Source organism: Oncorhynchus nerka, linkage group LG4 (genome assembly GCF_034236695.1).
Source record: "Oncorhynchus nerka isolate Pitt River linkage group LG4, Oner_Uvic_2.0, whole genome shotgun sequence".
Taxonomy (NCBI): Eukaryota; Metazoa; Chordata; class Actinopteri; order Salmoniformes; family Salmonidae; genus Oncorhynchus; species Oncorhynchus nerka.
The window spans coordinates 71,254,683-71,261,807 of NC_088399.1; positions in this window are offsets into that span (position 1 = coordinate 71,254,683).

Here is a 7,125-nt window from a genome sequence, read left to right on the forward strand (position 1 = left end):
AATACTCACAAAATCTGAGTTTGCTATTCACAAGAAGCATTGCCTGATGTGAACCATGCCTTGAACAAAAGAGATCTCAGAATACCTCAGATGCAGAATTGTTAAAGCTGAAAAGGGTTACAAAAGTATCTCTAAAATCCTTGACGTTCATCAGTCCACGGCAAGACACATTTTTTTAATTGGAGAAAGTTCAGCACTGTTGCTACTCTCCTAGGAGTGGCCGTCCTGCAAAGATGACTGCAAGAGCACAGTGCAGAATGCTCAACGAGGTTAAGAAGAATCCTAGAGTGTCAGCTAAAGACATCTCTGGAACATGCTAACATCTCTGTTGACGAGTCTACTATACGTAAACACTAAACAAGAATGGTGTTCATTGGAGGACACCACGGAAGAAGCCACTGCTGTCCCAAAACAACATGAAAATGTTTGGTTGAGGTTATTGCTGCCAAAGGAGGGTCAACCAGTTATTACATCCAAGGGTTCACATACTTTCCCCACCCTGCACTGTGACTGTTTACACGGTGTGTTAAATAAAGATATGAACATGTATCATTGTTTGTGTGTTATTAGTTTAAGCAAACTGTGTTTGTCTATTGTTGTGACCTAGATGAAGATCAGATCAAATTTAATGACCAATTTATGCAGAAATCCAGGTATTTCCAAACGGTTCACATACTTTTTCTTGCCACTGTAAGTATTCACACCCCTGAGTCAATACATGTTAGAATCACCTTTGGCAGCAATCATAGCTATGAGTGTTTCGGGGGTAAGTCTGTAAGAGCTTTACACACCTGGATTGCACGACTTTTGCACATTATTTGTTTTAGAGTTCTAGAAGTTCTGTGAAGATGGTTGTTGATCGTTAGACATTTTCAAGTCTTTCCATAGATTTTCAAGCAGATTTAAGTCAAAACTGTAGCACGGCCACTCAGGAACACTCAATATTGTCTTGGTACACAACTCCAGTGTAGATTCTGCCTTGTGTTTTAGGTTATTGTCCTGCTGAACGGTGAATTTGGATCCCAGTGTACTTTAACTTTTGATACTTAACTATATTTTAGCAATTACATTTACTTTTGATACGGAAGTATATTTCAAACCAAATACTTTTAGACTTTTACTCAAGTAGTGTTTTACTGAGTGATTTTAATTTTACTTGAGTCAATTTCTATTAAGCTATCTTTACTTTTACTCAAGTATGACAATTGGGTACGTTTTCCACTACTGAAACATTAGACATGAGGTCCTCTCTAAGCATTACAGGACTATGGCTCTGAACATATACAGCAACACCTCCCCCGTAGGCATTCGTGTTTAATATGGGCTATTTTTTGCCCTTTCCTGGGTAGCTTATCAGAACACACAAAGCATGACAATAACATTGTTTGGCTAATAGGAAGTAAAATTGGAACTCAAGTTTTACTCTATTCTACATCGATGCCAGGGTTTGATAACAGAAGCTGTTAAGCAATAATGTTTGTATTCAATCCAGCCATGATACAATTAATGTGTCTTTTGTTAGACTGGCATTAGAAAGTAAACACACCAAACTACCCTTGTTTGCTGTGAGAATTTGGGCTGCAGACATTCCCAGTCGGAGGTGTTTTCTCTTTACAGTGCAGTCTCTGCTGACGAGTTTCACTACTTGTTGTGAAATGTAATGTGATTGTTGAGTAACAGGAGGAAAAAGTCACACAAAGAGAAATTGTATTTGTGACCTTCTTTTAGGGCCCAGTCTATCCATGTTTCCCTCTTGTTTCCCGCCCAGAGATCTAATAATAGCAGTCTTTCCCTTCAGTTAGGGTGTTTCTGACCGGGGTTCCTGACCTGGGGGTGGGGGTGGAGGAGGGGGGGAGAAGGATTTGGGAATAAGGATTTGCGAGATGGACAGGTTTATCCCTGTGTAATCAGCTAGGCTGCTGTTGATAGACTGGTGGGATTCCATAGGAAGTGGAGGTGGTTATCCTAGGTGATTGGTTGATAAACAGGTGGGGGTGGCTATTTGGGTGCACCCTGACCCTGATCCTGCATGCAGATGGGCGTACTGAGCTCGTCCAGATGTGATGAGGTAAGCTGACAGCTGGGTGAGTTATGCTAGACAGCTGTGTCACAAAACTGTACTGTATGGTAGTGTCTCCCTCCATTCACCCCTCCACCTCTCCTCCCTCTGCCCTCTCTCTGCCCTCTGTCAGATTCTTCTCCACAGTATTTTCTTCAGCAACAGTCAACCAGAAATAGTTACAAATGAAATCACAATGATTGGAAATGTCTCATTCTAATGTTGAGGCTATTAATAAGACCAAACAGTCAACCACAGGTCAGACTTTTGGTTCTCTGTTGCATCATCTCATTGAACGATTCTTCCTCTCTTTTGTGGTATTTTTTTCATATAGACCTTGAATCCTTTTACGGGGTGTAGTGCTATACCCTGCACTCATTTCCTCTAAAAATGTGTATTTCATGAATCAACATTGTGATTTAATACACAACACCCACATCTCATATTTGAAACCATTGAACAAACAGAGGAAATATTGTACCCACCGAGCCTTAAAACAGACTTACTATAAATGCGCCTGATAATCAGGCCATTTCATGGTGCATAGAATGTACACAATACATGTAATGCCTGGCTCAGTTCTGCCAAATGTCTTAGAATATAAATAGGTCAGGACATTGTATTACAGCTGTTGGCATGTCTCTCCGGAACATACATTTATTTCCTGCGTCTAATTGGGATGATTTGGTGGAGAATGTAAAATGCCACGGTTGAGTTGACGGAAAATAGGTGTCACAAAGGTGGATGGATGGATAGAGGAGGAACTTGGATACTTATTTCTGATCCCGCCCAATCTCACCCCAACTTCATCGTCCCACACAGAACGCTGTCATGAAGAAATAACGCCACCCAAATATGGACTTTTGTGAGGCAGTGCCAGATGTCATGCCATGTCCTCCTATCCCATGGAGTTTGGTCAGCTCAATACTCAACAAAGAATGCCATGGTTTAGGGAAGGATGAAGGATCTTGGTTAATTATTTCTAACAGCTCCCCAAGTAAACCGACGCTGCCTGTAAGAAATAACATTTACCCAAATATGGACTTGTCTTAAGCGGTGCCAGATGCCATGTCCTGTTCCTCTCCCAATGAGCGGTATAATATGTGCTCAAATCTCATCGCTACTGTTGTAGTACCACTGTGGGCCAATGCTAATAAGCTCCTACGTTAGTCTCTACCCACAGCGGCATGAGACTAGACACAACCCTTATCTTATTCCTCTAAAGACTCCTTTTCTAATGCCAAGCCTGTTTCGACACTTCTCAAGCTGTGATTATGCAACAGAAAGCAAACAGAGCCCATATCCCATAATATTATCCAGCAGCACAGTAACTGGTCTGATTCAATACATTCTGTCGGTCTGACTTCCTGTAGTCCTCAGCCCATGGGCCAATCTATACACAGTGCAATCGGAAAGTATTCAGACCCTTTCACATTTTCCATATTTTCTTACGTTACAGGCTTATTCTAAAATTGATTAAATCGTTTTTTCCCGCTCATCAATCTACTCACAATACCCCATAATGAAAGTGAAAACAGGTTTTTAGAAATATCCCATTTACGTAACTATTCAGACCCTTTACTCAGTACTTTGTCGAAGCACCTTTGGCTGGCATTGATTACAGCCTCGAGTCTTCTTGGGTATGACGCTACAAGCTTGGCACACCAGTATTTGGTTTCTCCCATTCTTCTCCACAGATCCTCTCAAGCTCTATCAGGGTGGAGAGCGTCGCTGCACAGCTATTTTCAGATCTCCAGAGATGTTCGATCGGGTTCAAGTCCAGGATCTGGCTGGGCCACTCAGGGACATTCAGAGACTTGTTCTGAAGCCACTCCTGCGTTGTCTTGGCTGTGTGCTTAAGGTCCTTGTCCCCAGTCTGAGGTCATGAGTGCTCTGGAGCAGGTTTCCATCAAGGATCTCTCTGCACTTTGCTCCGTTCATCTTTTTTTGCTCTGAAATGCACTGTCAGTTGTGGGACCTTATATAGACGTGTGTGTGCCTTCCCAAATTATGTCAATGGAAACGGGATGAAGGGGTCTAAATACTTTTGAATGCACTGCAGGTAAAAGAATGGTTACCAAAGGACTTATGTTGACTTTCACCTTGGATTGACATTCAGAGTGTATGTTACTTTGTGTTACAGTATGTAACCTGGTAAGATATTGTTTTATAGAGGTTGCAGGGGCTCTTGTGTTCAGCTGCCAGATAGGAAGCAGAGGTTGCGATACATTTGCAAAGAGCGTGGAGTGTAACCACTCAACCACAGACTCGCAGCACTCTTCTACTGTATTAATTAACGATTGGCCTACTTAGTACAATATACAGTAAATCTGGTAGTCTATTGACCTCAGGCTTTGGGGTCAAGTGTGCTTACAAGAATGCTGTTTAGTTTCTTCCTATCATTGCGTATCATCGTAAAGCACTGTAAATGCCCTCTCATAACTGAGTGTCAAAGTGCTGGACCAGCATACTGGTCTTATCACACAACGCCATGCAACGTAAACAATGAATTCCACACTGTCACTTTTGAAGAATTCATCTCCACATCGCAAGACTCACTGCAAGACCAAGACCCACTTAGAGACCTACTGCACTGTACTCATACATTCCTGTACATATTTGTCCCTACACATCATGTGCAACATGTGGACTCCGAGGCACGAAGACATTGTCAAACACTCTTACAGACGCCAACCAAGAATGCTGTTTTTTCAGCTGAAAACTAGAGCAAAATGACACAAAAGTCTTGTACAGTATGACAATGCAGCTGGCACGCATAAGCAGAAGTGATATGTATATGATAGGTCACCTATTCTCACAATGCTCAATGTGCACCATGTAGGTATCCTTGGAACTTATTACACACTCACCACACCACAAAGCTAAAAAAATAAATATATATATATATATATATATATATATATATATATATATATATATTCCAGAGAGGATAAGGACAAGTTCAATTTAGAGAGAAGGGAAAACTAGCGTCTTGATAATAAGCCTTACCTTGGCTTAAGGTAGAAGGAGGAACAGTAAGCTCCCCATTGTGGAAAGTATTTATGTCAGTGGAACTATACTAGCCACAACCACCATATCCATGTCAAGTAAAGACTAGTGTTGGATCATGACTCACAGCTCTGTTGATGTCCTTCAGAACAAACACATGACAATGGCCTTCATCAGGACAGATTAAAGTGATATCAGAACACAATTTAGCCACTGTCTGTCCACCGCTCTCTTTTCTTTTCTCTCCATTTTTAAACCTTATCTTCAGTGATTCATCGTCACTCGGTCGTCGTTGCTTTGGCTGCAGTCAGAAGAAAGAGTAGCTTGATTACCTTCTATAATAGTGCATGTAATTTGAATAGAACTTTTCATTAGTGTTATCTCAAAGCTCTACATAGGCAAACTGTTAATGTAATGATGATGAAATCTAAAATACAATAAAAGCATCACACATTCAGATCACAACAGCATGCTTTGGTATCGACCACAACAGTAATGATCCCATACAATAATCAGCATAGCTGTATTGTACTTTTGAAGCTTAACATTATACACAATTGCATAACAGCAATTGGTATTAACTGGTGTACTTGTAGGAAATGTCAGGGGGTAGGTGGCACCTGGTCTGCATAAGAACATGAGTTATGATCTTGAGCGTCCGCTCAACAGGGATTTTATCTCCCCACACAGACAAGGTATTACAAGGTATTTATTATTGTCTGACTAATCACCTGCTGAAGTGAACCGCTGCAGAAGCACGTCCTCCCCTCCCCAGGCCCTCCCTGTGTGGTTAACAATAGACACATGACCTCACCGAAGGACAGAGGTTGTAGTAGCAGACAGAGTGATTCCTGACTGTTTTATCTCCACATGACAATGGAAACCGGAGACAGAGCCTTGTCTATACTTCTGATGACTTCAAAATCAAACGCTTGAGGGAGTGGAGTGCTTATCCTATTAAAAAAGAATAATAATACGTGGAAGGCTTTCTCTGGGGAATCAGATGGCACTGGGAGACTGAAGGAGGACATGTTTGTGATGTCAGAGAGGACTGGAGATGTGAGGGCGGTGGTCAGGATTACAGGCAGATTCCTGTAATGGATGGAGGACACGTACTACACAGGGATTTCATCACAGAAAAAGCACTGAAATATTTCTTCACAAATACAATTGACGCAATGCCATTAGGTGAAAATATAACAGTCCTAAACCAGGCTCTTGATGTTTAATCCGTCTGTTAAAATGTAGCTTTGATTAACAAAACAATTGCACACCTCCACATATAGTAGGTATGTATGACATATAGTAGGTATGTATGACATATAGTAGGTATTTATGACATATAGTAGGTATGTATGACATACAGTAGGTATGTATGACATACAGTAGGTATGTATGACATATAGTAGGTATGTATGACATATAGTAGGTATTTATGACATATAGTAGGTATGTATGACATATAGTAGGTATGTATGACATACAGTAGGTATGTATGACATACAGTAGGTATGTATGCACTTATTTATGACATATAGTAGGTATGTATGTAAGGGATTTCCTCCTCCTCTTCCGAAGAGGAGAGGCAAAAAGGATCAGAAGACCAATATGCGGCGTGGTAAGTGTCCATGGTTCTTTTAATACGTAAATGTACACATGAACAACTGATTACAAAAACCGTGAAAACCCAAAACAGTCCTATCTGGTGCAAACACAGAGACAGGAACAATCACCCACAAACACACAGTGAAACCCAGGCTACCTAAGTATGATTCTCAATCAGAGACAACTAATGACACCTGACTCTGATTGAGAACCATACTAGGCCGAAACATAGAAATACCCAAATCATAGAAAAACAAACATAGACTGCCCACCCCAACTCACGCCCTGACCATACTAAATAATGACAAAACAAAGGAAATAAAGGTCAGAACGTGACAATGTATGACATATAGTAGGTATTTAAGCACTTATTTATGACATATAGTAGGTATTTGTGCACTTATTTATGACATATAGTAGGTATTTATGACATATAGTAGGTATTTATGCAC